Source organism: Netta rufina (assembly GCF_964035555.1).
Source record: "Netta rufina genome assembly, chromosome: 2".
Lineage (NCBI taxonomy): Eukaryota > Metazoa > Chordata > Aves > Anseriformes > Anatidae > Netta > Netta rufina.
Genome location: NC_140124.1, coordinates 86,638,837 through 86,655,290, shown reverse-complemented (window position 1 = coordinate 86,655,290; position 16,454 = coordinate 86,638,837). Strand labels below are relative to the sequence as shown.

The following is a 16,454-nucleotide window of genomic DNA, read 5'->3' as shown; positions in this document are numbered from 1 at the left end:
CTGCAAGTTTCTCAGCCTTGCTAAAGCTAATATGTTTTAGCATGAAAAAGAAAACCCACAAAGGAACAGCAAAATAAGATGCTTCTTTAGTAATTTCAGTTACTATTCTTGCCTGTGGTAAAAGTGAAGAATCATCTTCGGTTACTTTGTAAATATGGAATCATTTTTGGTGGAGGGTGACAGATCATGGCTTTGTTTTGTTTTGCTGAGCAGAATTTGTGAAGAGCAGGAATTTGGGTTCTTAGCTTCTTGATTGCACAGTGGTAAATGTTATTTCTCTTCAGAAACATTTATATCTGGCATTTTCCATAAATTTAACCCCAAAAATGTTGGGCTGCTTGACTAGCTCAGTCTTTCAGGCTAGGTACCCATACTGTTGAATGAAAACTCTTGGATGCTCTGAGGAAGAGATCTGATTTGAGCCTTCACCACAAGGGTCTGCCTCAGTCTGAGATCACATTTTGTCTTTTTGCAAAATCATTTGGAGAGTGCAAAATGCACATTCAATGTTCTTGCCACCCCTTGTATTTGGGGTGCTCTATACTAGTTCACCAGCTACTAGACAAAGGTCAGGTTTTAGAGCAAATGCTGCTCATAGTGCTTCAATCCCTTCGTGTCGCTGTATTCGGATTTTGTGCTATGGAGATGAAGGAAGTCATGAATGACAGAAGTAGCTTTATGGGCGCACTGGCATGGCTGCATACAAACGCCAGGTTTCTTCCTCTTAACGGAGATGTAGCCAACTTGTCTGCTTGACTTCAGCCGTGTCATTTCTGTAATGACTTTGGCAGTGATTCAGTGGGAGGACTTACCCGGCCAGAGAGAAGCATCCATGGGACTTTCCTCTTTTTAACTGTGGCTTGTCTAAAGTCAATGTTTGAGTACAGATCTGTGTTCAGGCCATGTGGTCAGAGTGAATTTTTACCTAAACCTATGGTTGAGCCATAAATCATTGCTCTGTGTGGGCAGCGATGCTTTCATCCAGTAGCTGCTCTTACTTCACCTCTTCGTGTGAGTATGTGAGTATCCTCTGAGTCTGCAGCCCTAATTGTCTGAGGCCAAACAAAGAATGTGTGCTTTGTGTAAGGAGCTTGCAAACTCTTTGAAATCCTGGCTTGCCATGTGGAAAGAGGGGAGGTTCTCAAAGCAGCTTTCTCTGCTCCCCCTCCCATCCTGCAGCCAGGGCTGCCTGCAAGCAGCTCTCCAGCAACATCCCTGTCGTGCTCTCAGCAGCCCTGTGGCCACGCTGTCCCCCCCTCCCTGCTACCCAAACACCCCGTTTCTCTCTGGAGGTCCGGGGCTGGGTGGGGTACGTGCATCTCTGCCTTGGGAGAGCTGCCAGAAGTCCCCAGTGGTGACTAACTGCAGTGAGCTGGAGTTGGTGGTAAGCAGCAATGTTGTGAAGTAGAAGAGGAAATGTCTGAAAGATTAATAATCTCTTCCCGCATCAGTCCCTCTTGAAGGCAAAACAGAGCTCATCTCCAGTAGCTCTCACTGAATCCAGGCAAGTTTGTGCTGTCTTGACAAGGCAGTAGGTGTGCCAAAAAATGAAAAGATCTTGCAGTAGGAGCAGTTTTCCACTTGTATTTTGCACTGTGTTAGTGTGCTGTGCTGACACTAAGTCAAGTTTTTAGGGCAGAGAATATAGATTCTCTGTACGGAAAGTACAGAGCTTCTGGGATATTTTACGGATATCGGAGACTTGCTCATGGAGGATCTTTAATGAGATCAAGAGTGCACTGGAGTTTGCTAGGTAGACCTGACAATTGATGTAGTGTGGAAGGTGGGAACGCAAGGGGAAAGGATAAAGGCAGAACACATTGCTTCTCTGAAGGTGATAAACATCCATCTTTGCGAGTCAGGCTTAGTGCATCTTCAGCATGGTTTCAATTGAAGTTCACTGGATTAGTAAGTGGAATGGTACTCCAACTGTATTTGATTATGCATGGAGCACATCTCCTGCGCTTCCTTAAAGCTGTCTGCAACCATGTCTCTCAAGGAGAGAACTTCAGTTTCTTTCTTTCCAGTCTTCTGGTGTCCTTCTTAAAAAGTGCTGGTGTGACCAGGTAACTGATGCTACCTGGTACCATTGCAACACGGAATGAAGTTCCTAGAAAACCAGTGGACCTTCAGGACTTGCACCTGAAGTGCTGCCTCTGAAATCCACTAGCAATTTAAAATGAACCAAATACCCTACCTAGCTTAAATGAATCTTAATGACTTTCCGCTGCTTTAATTAGAAGAGTCTACAGCTGCCTTAGTGCAGCATAGATTGCAAGTGTTTTTTATCAGTGAGGATGATTTTGTAGCATGGCAGTCAAAAGCTAAAGCCTTGTCTGGGCAATGTAGAAATAACCAGATTTGTATAAGCCAAAGCAGAGCAGCCCAAGGAGCATCTCCTAAAACTGATCTAACCAAGAAAGCTTTGAGTTGCAATGCCATCTTCCAGCAGAAAGCATTGCAAAATATCCTTGCCCCCACCAAGGAATCTAATAAGAAAGGACTAAGCCATCTTGTTGTTAGGGAGGAAAAACTGAATAGAGGCTAAAGATGTGAAATATCCTTAATTAAGGATATAAATTCACAGTGTTTTTTTGGATGTAAATGAACATCAACTAGAAATGTTTCCTGGCACTTTACTGTCATTCTTACTGGAGAAGAAGAAATAGACACCATGCTAGCTTGCAGCAGCAGACAGGGAGGGGGGAGGAGAGAAAGATACTCTAACAGAGAGTGTTTGGGAGATGTGTTGAGACCATAGGAAAGCAGGCATGAAGGCAATATTGACACAGCTTCAAGCTTGCTAACTGACTTGACTTTTCCAGTGCACACATTTCTCAGTGATGTGAGAGGAGAAGGAATCAGGCTGATACCCATGGTTATGTAGGTAGTTGCTACGTTATGGAGGGACGGAGAAGGTAAAGCAGGCTTCTCCCCACAGCCCTCGGGTGAAGATGATGTGGTGTATGGGAGCTGGGATGGGGGAGAGTCACGGGGTGGCCAGGCCATGGCTCTGACAGTGCCAGGAGCTGATCGTCTCTTCAGAGTAAAGCTGCCCTCTTTCTTGGAGCCCCTGCTGGGGCTCTGTGTTTTTGGGAGCGGTGCTCTATCAGTGTGATCACTGCATTGCTCTGCACTCTCTTCTACATCCCAGCTTGTGGAAATTAAATTCTCTGAGATGATGATTGCCTTTTCAAATGTGGAGGAAGTGTTAGGAAGAAGAAAAAAAGCAGCAGAGATCTGAGTATTTATACCACAGTGTGTGGTAAACATCCCACTTGTGATACAGGTAGCTAATTCACATCTCCAATTTGGCCTGACTACAGTCCTGCTCTAAACCACAAGTGTCACTTTTGAGTAGATGTTTATTTGCCATGTCCTGTGGTCTGGTGGCAATTCGGACAGCCAAGAATCTCAGGGTTTACCACACAGTGAGGTGGCTAAGGAAAAATGCTTCTGGTCTGAATGCAGATGATGGCACCTTTAAACTGCATGGAAATGGCAATGGTTGCTCAGCTTTCTTGACATTAAATGTCTATACCTATTGATGATTTTTGTTTATTTTCTTTTCCCCCAGCCCTGTCCTTCTTTAGGAAGGACTGATAATTTGCCTTGCAGACTGTCAGCCTAGGGCTCCGTGATCCTGGTATCGGCAGTCCTGAAGATGCCAAGCGGGGAGTGGGGAGTCCTTCCTCATAGCGAGGGAAGGGCACCGGCACTAATCTGGTAAATCCACAGCGGGCCCCTCCTGTGCACAGAAACCTGATCTCAACTCGCAGATCCTCCTTGCTGTTGCTGTGATATTTACATAAATTTAATATTTCTTAAAGCAAGAAGCGGTTAGATCAGGTCCGTGGATCTAAGAAAAACTGCATTAAACAGCCTTAAATTTTTTTTCCCTGAATCAGCATCTTTCTCTGCTGTAGTCAAGAAAAGATGGCAAATAACTTTATTTTTGACACTGTATGATATAAAGCAAATGCAATTCCAAAGCCACCCTTAAGCCTCTGTGGCTTCCTTAAATATCTTCCAGTTGCATGGTTAAAGTCTAAGCAAAGTCTTGTACCCAGGGGTAGCGGATTTGGGAGATTTGTAAAAATGCACGTCCCAGGCTACTTCCATCACTGTAAATGGTGGAAGGCAAGCTGTGGTGTACGTGGGGGGAGCTGGGGAGAGAAAATTGGCTGGGTAAGATGATAGTGCTTGCAGCTATGTCTAATCAGAGTTTGTTTCCCCTAAATATTCCCCAGGGATTTACACAGAACAAATATAAATGTGGTTTGGTATATGCTGATGGGTACCGCTCAGTGCTCACGATTCATGAGCAAAAAACACTGGAAGGACAGAGGTGTGGGTTTTTCTTCTTTTCCTAACCTTCAGACCCGTTTGCTAAGTGTTAATGCCAAGCTGCAGAGTGGTGGGGTTAGCATCTTGCAGTGCTAACTTCAGTTAATTGTGCTGTAGTAGCCATATATAGATGATCTTTTTCCACACTCCTTGGAAGACGAAATTTCACCACTCTTTGTACCCGTCAAAAACCTGACAGCCAGTGAAACCTCATGATTTTGATCTGCAGCTCATGGATTGTGGCTAAGCTTATAAAAAAAATGTTCAGGGCAGTGGAGGCAAAGTGGTGTTTCAGTTCTGTGTCCTGCAGAATAGAGACTCGAGAGTAAAATTCCCATTGCTGTTCTCTCTGTGGGGCGTTGGCCGCACGTCTCTTTGTTGTCAAGTTCTGGTTTGTTTGTAGTGTTGGTACATAGCTGGGTCCTTGTGTCAAGGGGCAAGTACATCGGTTAGACTTTAAAAAAAAAAAAAAAAAAGATATTTTAACACATGCAGTTCACAGTGGGTTGGCTTTCTTTGAAGGTGTTTCAGCTTGGAAAGTTACAGCTGGCATGCACCTTGTTGTCATTCTCATTTTTGGATAATGTCCTTATAAGAAAGAGATGCAACACATGGTTTTTAAGCTTATTTCTTGCACGGCACAGTCCTAGATCTGGAGAGGAGATTTTAGAGAGGTCAACTTGTCAATGAAAAGCTGAAGTATAGCTGTGGTGTTTTTTTTTTTTTTTTTGCATGGTTTGGTGACAGTGATAGGGAAACTCCATATACTCTCCAGACAGTCTGTCTGTTGACTCATTGGTTTTTTCCTTTTAGCAATTTTGATTTGGTGTTTTTCTTTCCTCTTTCCTCAATACCCTCACACCACACCCTCACTGCCACTCCACCCAGTGATGTTTTCCTAAATCTTCTTTGTTGCTTTTTCTGTTTTCTGTTTCTTGTTCTGAAAGCTGTGGACATGGAGAACTCCTTACTATTTCTTTGCAGCAGGCGTTTATATGTTTGAAGAATATCATCTTGACCCTCACTTTCTCTTTGGCTAAACTCCAGAACTCTGGTTCATTCTTTTTTTTTTCTTTTTTCTTTTTTTTTTTTTTTTCCTCCCAGATGTCATGTTTTTCTAATTCTGTGATGTTCCTATTGCTTTTGCTTGGAGTCTTTCCAGTTGATCTTTTTTTGAAATTTGCTGAAAACTGGATACAGCATCATGCTGGAAGCTTTATCAGCTATGAGTAGAACAGAACTGTTACTTCATGCCTCTCACATATGTTCCTCTATACATTCCGGTATGGTATTTGCCTTTTTCTCAACAGAGAATTTTCCAGTTTGTAAAACTTACTTTGAATTCAGTCTTCCAGCAAGCTGGCAGTTTCTTCTAAATTAGCAGCTTCCCCGAGTTTAATGAGCGTCATTTTCTCCTTCGTTATCTACAGTGTTAGTATTAGAATAGTGTGGGAGCAAGGCAGGTCTCTGCAGAGGTTATTCGGTATGTCGGACTATTTTCTGAGTCTTGCCATGTGAGCAAGTAAGTACGTACAGTTACCAATCCCTTTCCAGTCTGCCATAAGATGGTTGTTTTTGTTGTTTACTGTGACAGTTTTCCCAACTTCTCATAACAATGTGGATTGCATCTTTTGACATGTTTTTTTTTTTTTTTTTTTGCGAACTTGAAGTTTCTGTGTCTATGGTTTCTGTGTTCCTGCAATACTGTTCTGCCATAGTTGGAAGTTGAGTTGGTTTGACCTGGCTTTCCCATAAACGATCAGTTTTTTGTTGATTCTGATCTCTTATTTTCTTCTTACTGTGCTAACAGTTGAGTTTAACAGCAATCCTAGTGCAAATAAGCAATAATTATCACTCTTCAGGTTCTTCTTTTCACTCCTTATCCCTCCCACTTCTTCAAGATATGGTAGTTTGGCCTTCTCCAGCCTCTGTTACCTCATCAATCCTCTATGGACTCTGAAAAATAGTTGCTAATGGTTTAAAGCTTAAAGAGAAACCCAAACTGATCAACATGTTCATGACTGAATTTAATCAAAAACAGCTAATTTGAGAGAATGTTTTTATCTACGTAGTACTGGATCTGTTTTATTCTTTTCCTTGGTAACATCACCAGTATTAGCACTTTTGTTTGTTTGTAGCTTTCTTGAGAAAGTGGTGAGCGGTCTAACCTCCTTGATCATTATTTTATTGCTGTAGGATTATAGAATGGGTCTTTTTAAATTTATTTAGCTTTTTAATGTCTCTTGCTTCACCTTCACTAATTTTGGTATTACAATAACTGTCTTCAGGTTACTGCTCTTCTCAGTGCTGCACTGTAGCGCAGCTGAAGGGACTTGGTATGACCTGTGTAGCTGGTGGGGGAGAAGATGTACATTTTGGTTATGTACAGGCAACAATAAAACTTAGACGTCTGGGATCTGAGGATTAACTGGAAGCCAATTAAAAACTGGAGATAAGGGAGCAAGCAATCGATGGCAGAAAGCTGTCTTAAAATACAAAGGCGAGTTCCTTCATCCAGAATCAGCCCATTGAAAAGGTTAATGGGCGAATGCCTAAAGGTTGAATCTTCACATTAGCTGGTTTTTGTCAAATTTGGGTTTGAGAACATCATTTAGTTGGTGCCTCTGATCAGCTCAGCCATAATTCAGAAGCTGTATAAGGCTTTATATGTGGTGCTTCTGCTGCTGTCTGAGACTAGAATTGTTTAAAATGGAAAGTACTTAAATATACCGATGAACCCAAAATGACTAGATAATCATATGATTAACTAGAGGTTTGGTCATGTGTCATAACCAGATCTAGAAACATGTTGGATAAGGGGATGCTTATGGAGTGGAGACAGTGAACAATAATAAAACTGTTCATAAAATAAGAAGCCTTCTGAAAAGGAACGTACAGTTTCAAGAACAGATGGTCTAGTGGTAATAGACACTAACAAATTTTTGTTGGCTGGCAGTCTCCGTTCAGGTTAGGATCTTCTCTTGAAAGCTCTTCCAGGGAGTTGACTTGCTTTCTCCAAAATGCGTGATAAAAGGGCAGACTAAATTCCTCATGGAAACCTGCTCTTCCTTGTCTAACAAAAATGAGTTTACAGTGGTAAGAGGCAGTAAGCTCACGAGGCAGGTAGATTCATTGGAACAGCCTGAGGCTATTTCAGATCTTATTCTGCTCTTCATGCCTCAGAATTATGTTGCAGGACAGTTGTCACCCCTCTGATGGAAAGTGGGACGACTGACTTGGAAACACAAGCAAGTCTTGCTTTGATCTTCTCTTGCTTCTTCTGCAGGAGCATATTGTTTGTTAGACACAGCTTACATAATCCTCCTTCTGTGTGCATGTAAACATGTTTAACACAGGCCTTTTGTTTCTTTTATAGTTGAAACTTACCAATACTATATGTGCTGCATGGAAGGAAACAGAAGAGGGGTGAGTTGCAGCATACATTTATGGTTTCTCCTCTCTTCCAGTGCCTCAGAACCTGTGCAGACTTGTAATAAGCAGCACAGAAATGAAATACTCCCATTTTCACCTTCTATCTATACCTTATCCTGCTGAGAGCGAATTGACTTTTTTTTTTTTTTTTTTAATAAATTAATCAATGTTATCAAGTCCTCCACCGCCACCATCCCGCCCCGTGCTCTTTTCTAGCTGCGTTGATTCCTCTGTCACACAGTAGCTGGTAGAGAGGCTTTAAATGCAGCATTAGCGAATAAGCCTGTGCCATTTTTGGCCTGCTGTTAGCATTTAAAGTCTTTAAAGTCGCCCACTAAAGACAACGAAGAAGAACAAAAGTTGGCCTAGATATGTGGCATGTGTGTTCTTGTTTAATATCGGAATTTCTGGTATGGCCAGGGACACATGCCAGCTTTTGCAGTACAGGCCACGGTTCAGATACTTAAGTACTATACTAAAAATAACAGGACTATTTTAGACTGGGACCCAATTAGGGAGAGAATAACTTGTTGCTCTGCAATCAGTAATCTAAAGTAGTAGGCAGAGTGCAATGTGCAAGTAAACCCTACTGTTTTGCTTGCAAAGTTGCCAGTTCTCACACTGCTTCCTCCATGTGTTCCTCAGATGCTTTTCCAGAGGTTAAAAAAAAAAGATAATCCTTCTCTTCAGGGATACTTTGTGTACTTTTTCTTCAGATTTTGATAATGCACTGTTCAATAGCATTATGGCTCCTAATCCTGCAGCAGCCACTTGGGAAATTCCTAGAAGGCAGGGTGTGGGAGGTGAGAGTGGCAGCACCGTGCCCTCCCCAGCACTGCTAGCAAGCCTTGCCCTCCCCTGCAGAAGGGCAATAGGAGGAAGTGCTGAGGATGAGATGGGGAGCAGAGGGACCCGTCTGGAGAAGGGACACGGATGAGATGAGGAACAGAGGGACTCATCTTCTTCCCCTGCTTTGCCTACGAGGGACAGAGGAGAAGGGAGCATGGTTCCTAAGATGTACTGCTGCTGCTTGCTTTCCCCCATCAAGAAGTACAGTGAAAAATAAATAACTTGCACATTTAAGCATCTGAAACTACATTATTTTACACTTCAGTAGTTTCTCCAAGATGGCTTTGCTTTTGGTGATGATGCTTACTGCCACCTTCTCTTAGATCAGACTTCAGTGAGACAAGTTAGAGGAATCTCTGACTTCATTTGTGCATGGGGCGGTGGGGAGGGAACATGCGCACTCCAGAGCCTGAATCCTCTGGTGCTGAAGTGCTTTGAAGCCATCAGTTGCAGTCGGTCCCAGTTCTCAGCTGCTTGTCAAAACAGGGCTGTGGATGAGGTAGCACTTGATGTACCCTTATGCAAATGCTATGTTGGATAGAATTGTGATGATGCTCGAGATGAAAGCTGAATGCACCTAGAACGTCTATTTTTGTAGATATCTTTCTAGCAAGCTATTTTGGGAACATGAAAAAGCCAGAATCTTTTTGGTGTTGTGACTCTCGTGCTATTTTGGAAGTCATTTTTTGTTTTATTCAAAAGAAAAAGCTGATAAAAGAAGAGTTTGAGGCCTTATTCAACTGCCAACTCTTAACTAACTGCTTTCGTTGCAGTGTTGGACTTGTGTTGTGATTTCAGGAGGACTTCACCTGGCTTGTGCAGGATGTTTCATATTCTTTCAAACCCTAGATTTAGATTTGCTTATGTCCTGGCCTGAAATGTAAAGGAAGAGTCTCTCTAGATGCCCGGTATGAAAATGGCACCTTTCATAATCAATGCTGAAACACGGCACATCCCAGGTGCAGTAAGTTCCCACAGAAATTGTGGGGGAGACTCCCCAGTGAAGAAGTTAGTGTTTTGCATTGTGTAGAGCTAGCTTCTAGGCATGTGCTTGTCAACTCACGAGCTATATGTATTCTACCTTCTGCATACTGCAGCAGTCTGCAGGACTTGCTGTTAAAAGTAAATGCTATATGGAGGATGCCTAGCAACTGCAGTTTTTAAGCCTGTGCCAAATTGTTAAAGGTGCAAATCCCTTAAATAAAGGTGCAAATCTGGTGTGGTATCTTCTGGAGGACGCAGTGTGGTGGTGCTGAGGCTGCACTTCTTGACCTCTGTGATGTGGTGGTGGTCCCTCCAGCTCTCCGTCATGGTTGTGGTGAGGTTTATGTCTAGCTCCTGCAATTCATAGCTAGGAATATTAAGTTAAAAAAAGCTGACAGCATTAATTGAATCACCAGTAAGTCCATGTGGAGGTACTCTGCTATTGAGTCTGAGGGGCAAGTAGCCCTCTGTCCTGTGGTCTGTGATGGGGGGATGTGACCTCAAGCACGGGGGTGCTGGGAGTAGCGATGTCCTGAGATGGAGAGCTCTTAGCTCAGAAGCCTGCCTTCTGCTGGTGCCTGTGCTTGGGGCCTGCTTGGTGACCTCAAATCTTTTCTGGCTGCCTCGGTTTCTCCATTTGAAAATGGAGCCCTGTAACAATTCCTTTGGGAGAGCTCTCCAAGAAGGGAAGTAACCTGTGTAGGAGTGGGCATAGTTTTGGCTGTTTATCTCGATGGACGAAGCTGTAGAGCACCAAACCACAGGTTAACCAAGAACAATTTTGTGTGTCCTTGGGCCGTCGGTAGCAGCTGCTTAGATGGAAAGCCTGAGATGAGTTTTTCCCAGCTTTCAGGTCCTCTTGCTTCATAGTAATCCATGACAAGGTTCTCTGGACTGTGCATCTACATTAGTGTAGTCACTATCCCTTGACGAGCTTTCTGTAGTGCTTAGCCTAAATTATTTTAACACATGGGTATGATCGTCCCATCAAAATGATTTTTCACAAGTCATGTTTCTTATCTACTTCTTCACCACTTCAGATCTCTTACTTACCTCTGACTTTTGAGAGGGAATAGTCAATTCTCTGGGCACTATGCCTGTGCCATTTATAACTGACGAGATGATGTCTGTTCTTTTCTCCCTTAGTTGTCTTTTTCTCCAAGCTGAAAGATCCATGTGTTGATTTCTGCTTTAGGAATTCCTCTCCCTTGTACTTTTTCTAATTCTATTTTACTCTGTTAGTGTCATAACAGCCCACAGTTTTCAAGAAGTGGGTGTGCCCTGGGTTTAATGGCTTGTCATGATTCTGCTTTGCTTGCAGCAATTCCTTAATTCTTAATGCTGTATTTCCATGTGAGTTAGTCTGCCTTCTTTTGAACATCAAGTTGATGCTTTCAAACAAAACTTAAGACTCCTGATAGTTATTGCAGTGATAATCAAGGACAAGGTTATTTTTCTTTTTAACATTGGCTTGAATTTATTAAAATTAAATCAGAGTTGTGCTTTTAGATGCCTGTTTGCTCAGGATTATGAGTTTGTTCCACTGTGCTTTGCATGAAGTTCCAGCTCTGGTGTCTGAATATTTCATGTTGCCAACAACTTCGTATCACCTTTCTGTTTGTCATCTTTTAAATTGTATATCCATTGAAAAGAATGGCAATGGGGATAACTCTTGAGATGACTCCTGTGGGGAAAAAAGACTCAACGTGTTTTCCCACCTCTTATTTCTTATCCTTCAGCAGGCAGTTAAGGTGGGGAACCATTCCTGCAAACTAGAGCAGCTCAGGTTCTTTTGAGAGTCCTTGGTTCAGAAATCTGTCTGAATGTCTTTGTCCTATATCAGAAAACTTGGGTAGGTTTGAGTCATAACTTCTGCAAAAGCTGTGCTGACTCTTCCTCATACTATCACATATATCCATGTCAATTTTATCATGTTTTAACTAGCTCATTTGATAGAGAAGTCATTTCCTGATTCTTTTCCAGTTCCCTGGATTTATTTTGAAGTCTGTTCTGAAAACTGATCTGAACATACCATCTTCCATGCTGTGTCCAAATCAATTGAGGTATGACAGGGTTTAAATTGCAGTTAATAGCTTGGCAATTTGATGTTTTCCTTCAGAGAACTTGGCCGAATTCTTTCCATTCTAGTAACTTACTCCTGCCTTTTAACACTTTCCCTAAAATGTCTTCTATCATCAGTTGCTTAGTTTATGGTGCCTGGTGAGCTTTTGGAGGTTGACTTACCTTTTTTTTTTTTTTTTTTTTTTAATATTTTTTTTATTTAATGAGCAAACATAATAAAGCAAAAATGGTCCATAGGAGATATAGGTTCCTTATCTTTTCTTGCTGTCAAGGAGCCTTTAAGACGCTTGCAGGTAAGGTGAGTTTTGAAGTGAGAGGGAGAAAACGTTTGATTTACTGTGTTTTGTATTAAAACAGATAGCGGATTCCACTCCAGTCTGGTCTTATATCTAAGTCCACTCTGGATATTTGTCTGAAGCTAAACATAAACATGAAACTGATCTTCCCTATCCTGACTTTTGGGGCTTATGTCTTAGGTTAGGAGGAGTGCCTTTTGCAGCATCAGTACATCCTGTGTTTCATGTCTGAACTTCGGTGTCCCGCTTCAGTGTTGCCTCTTCTCAGGTTACTGGGACACCGAGTTAACGTCTTCAAGTACACTTGGCAGAACAGAGGCGCAGGGACATTCTTCTTAGTTAGAAAACAGACTCCAAGTTCTGCAGGAAAAAGAGGAGAAAAAAAAAAACTTTCACAGATGAGCAACTCGTCTCTGTCAAGCCTCCCACCAGCAAAGGAGGAGACCTGGGATCATTGCTAGAGACGTACAAGAGCTTCCCAAGCGCATGCTGAAATGCTTCTTTCTTGTCCGCTGTGAGAACTTGTTTATGAAACCTAATATTGCCCTGTGAAACACAACACTTTGCTTCTTAATACTACAGCTCAACGGTGCTCAGTGAGGTGGACAGGGTGCTTTGTGTATCAGCTGTTTCAGGCGTCTTAAAGTCTAAATGCAGCACTTCCTTCGCTGACACTTGGAAGAGTCACCTGTGCACGGGGCAGGGGGGAAAGAAACCTTGGTGTCGCAGCAGATGCATCCTTCGAAAAATAAATGAAACCACTGAGTCATTCGTTTGTCCTTTTCCTTCCATCGTGCTGGCCAATCCTAATACCCGTCTATTTCATGCAGGAGGGAGAAAGCAGACAATACTGTCTTTTATTACTCATACGCCGCAGGACACTATCTTCTTCAGAAAATACGGGTGGCGTCTGTCTGTCTCCACTCCATGGGAAAGATTAACAACAATTAAGGTCAACAATTAAGGTTGTGAAAACCTTCGAATAACTGCAACATCTGCTCCTATACTAGGAAAAATAAAATAAAGCTGGAGTTGTAATTGCCAGCAGAGGACTTGCTCATATCTGTTTTGTAACTGCGGGCTTGTGAAATTCGTGCTGTTAACTGCTCCCTTGCCAGCCCCATGGGGGTGACCCGCCACCTGCCCAAGCAGTGCTCGGTCCGAGAGCTGTTTGCTGAAGATGATCATGGTGCCAGCAGCAGGACCTGTGTGTCCAGTCAGGGGCATAGCACAAATCCACTGCCATGCATGGGTGGCTTGTGGCACGGCCTTGGTCATAGTGGGCCTTTCACTCAGCGCTAGAGCAGGCCCTGCAGCCTTCTCGGTCCTTTTTGGTGTCAAATAAAGCTACTTTTCCTCAACTTCTGTTGGCTCTTAACTGGTTTAGCTCTTGTTGTGAGACAGAAGAGGTAATTTGCTATGTCTCAACTGACAATATTATTTCCATGAGCTCCTGAAGTGTGATGGCAGTGGAGCACCTGCATCTGTTCCAGCCCCACAAGCAGTCATTGTGGCAGCACTATGAATAACTGTCTTCTCATGCCTGTGGACCCTTTGCTAATGTTTTGTGGGAAAAACTTAAAGAGATTCAAATCACAGAGAACATCCTGAACTTCACTCAGAAACGTTCATTCAGATTAAGCCATTTTGGTATAAAGAGAGATCCTCCTGTGATTATTAATAAGTAGGAATCCTGTTCTGACTTCAGAACCCATGCTGGGTGATCTGTTAACTTTGCTGATTGTTTCCCCTGCCAGACTCGTCGTACCTTTCTTCCAGAGAATGAAGGCTTCAGTGATGCTCAAGTGCAGGGTCAGGAGCCTAGTCCCTCTCGGCATGCATGGTCTCTGCTCAGGGAAGGGTTTGTGTTCTCACTCAGCACAAAAGTGAAACAATTCTGCTCTTTCCAAGGCTTTTTAAAAAACAAACAAACAAAATTTCTCAAGGTATTAAACCTTAACAGGCTTAACCTGCTAGACAGATGTCTGTATCAAAAGACTGTGAGGGATCTATCATCAAAGTCTGATAGAAAGCAGTCATGATTTTCTATTTCTCAGACCACGGGAGAAATTCAGGTGTGTGTGTGTTTTTGTTTTTGTTTTTTAATCTTGGTTTGCTTTGTATTTCTACTTCTCCATCTGTTGTCAGTGGTTTTCTACTACCCTACACTTCTTTAGCTGCAAGATCTTTTCTGGCCAGTACTGCTGCTTGCAATCATGGGAAAAATGATATCCTTGTTATTCTTGCCGCTAACCTCACCATTCTGAGTAGTCACACTGCAATTTACCAAAATGCTGTATTGGGCAACATGCTGTTACACAGAGGGTTGCACTTCAGCAGGAACCGAGTATGACGGTATGCCTGTAGTTTAGGAGACGACACCAGGGTGGTTTACAACTGGAAGCTTCTCGGGGAACCATGGCATCTCCTGCACCATGGAAAAAAGCACTTCATCCCCATGGAGTAGCCTTCTCAACTCTGGCTCTTGAGAGGCATCTGCCTTCAATAAACTTCTTCTACTCTTGTGTTCTGGGGTAGAAAAGTTTTTTGTTTTTTTTTTTTGGTCAGTTGTTTTTTCGATTGTTTTGCATAATGAAAAGCTTAAGAGAGTTCTCATGAAAATTCTCTTGCCTTATTTTAGACTATTGACTTATATGAGTTCATGGACTAGGAGAGACATGTAGGCAAAGGTGTTGTAAAAAAAGGATGAGTGATGGCTTTGAAGCCATAGCAGAATTGGCCTAAGACCAGCAGAGCCATAAAAAGAGTGCCACATATTGGTAGCAAATTCTGTGATACTGCTGCCCATGTGAAGGGGGAAATCATATTACAAGGTAGGGATCTCTGTGAGATCTGTAAGTATCAGAATTTTTGGTGAAGGGAACTCTTCCGATGAGAGAAGGCAACCTGAAAACGTGTGGTAAAGATTTGTCTAAAGCAGGCAGTTACATGAGAGCATCCATTAAAACTGAGTTTTAATGAAGTAGTACTGCTGATTAGTGAGGCTGAAATGAAAGTAGAGGCTTTTCTGATGCATCTGTCAAATTTGATTGTATTAATGAGTAAATGCCTCTACAGATCAAAATACAAAAGAAGAGAAAAACAACTTTTTTGAATTGCTTTTTCATCAATTAACAATAGCAATTGGAAATTTACTATCTGAAGCTCTGGATTTTTCCAGAGAGCTCATCTTTGCTGCCTCAAACAGTAAAGGACATTCAAGAGAGCACTGAGCTATATATTATGTGTATATGAGGTAGAACAATCGCAATGCTGAGTTCTGCCATGTCAGCTGAAGAGACTCTCTTTTGTATTCCGTATTGCTGCTAAGCAAATCATGTACTTAGAGTTCAAATGTGTATGTAATATATGTATTCGCACATGTATATATGTGCGCATACATTGAAATTAAGCCTTAAAAGCTGCTGGGAGAAGCTGAAGCTTTGTCAGGATCAGCTTCTGCAAAAGACAGACTGAGTCAGGATGCTTTGGAATGGGTTTGGCATTATTGTCAGTCTTGTTAAGGTCTTGTTAAGGTGCTGAGAGTTTGAAGTTGCAGTGCTGTGCACCTGGGGAGGGATTCCTCTGGCTGGTTTTGAGTGTACAGGTTGTACATGTTTATATCTAAGCCAGTTCCTTAATTTCCTTTTGTAGTCAGTGGAGAGAAGTAGGCGCTCCAGGTGTGCACATCACAAAATCTTTTAGGTTGGAAGGGACCACCTGAGGTCATTGAGAGAGAGCTAGGGTTTGGAGTTAGACCTCTTCTAGATAGCTAGCCTGGAGTAAGATAAATTGTATGTAAACAATGCTCATTTCTCTCTGCTGAACGATGTGACAGTGCAGGGGTTTGTTTCCTTTCTACCCTGTTTCCATAGGGCATATGCCTTTTTTTCTCCTATCCTGTAGTAGAGTTGTGGTCAGTTCTGGACACAGCACAGCCATAGATTTGTTTCAGTAGACATTGCACAGCTAGTCTATGAAACGAGGTTGTGCGTGGGGATGCTTATGCATTGTCTTCCCGCTCCTTTCTACTGCTGCCAGTATCAGTTGGACAGCCTCGGGAGTGGGAGAATGCAGATGGGACCTGGTGGGTTCCAGGCTTGGGGTAGAAGTGTTTTGTGGGTTAAAATACATTGGTACGTAGGATCGTAGGATGAGATGTTACAGAAGGCATTTTGGCTACATCTGGAGCCTACACCCTCTGAGAACAAACGTTCCCCTTCAGCAGCTTTGTAGTCTGAAGGTTAACTAGGGATGTTCCTAGTTTAACCTGTATCTAGTTAACCTTCGGTGCTAGTGACGTTCACTGTTTCATGCCTCTGTTAAATAGTCTTATAAGGCCTGAAACAACAGATTTCCTTTATGGCATCCTGAAAGAACAGGGAAGTAGCTCTTAATGTAGGTGGCTTGGCAAAATATTCCAGTCAAGTATTTGGCCTGCTACCCAGCCTTCGATATGTAATC

At 42.5% G+C, this 16,454-nt stretch overlaps 1 protein-coding gene across 5 annotated transcripts in view; it reads left to right on the top strand.

Moving 5' to 3' along the window:
• The window catches only part of GRB10 (growth factor receptor bound protein 10), a 149,848-nt gene that overhangs the window by 12,412 nt on the left and 120,982 nt on the right, over positions 1-16,454 (top strand). For 2 of the 5 annotated variants that reach the window (XM_084282539.1, XM_084282538.1), the window contains one exon: positions 7,724-7,773. The exons of the other annotated variants lie outside the window; for them this stretch is intronic. The gene's annotated coding sequence lies outside the window, so the exon portion shown is untranslated. The remainder of the gene's footprint in view (positions 1-7,723; positions 7,774-16,454) is intronic. 5 annotated transcript variants of the gene reach the window in all.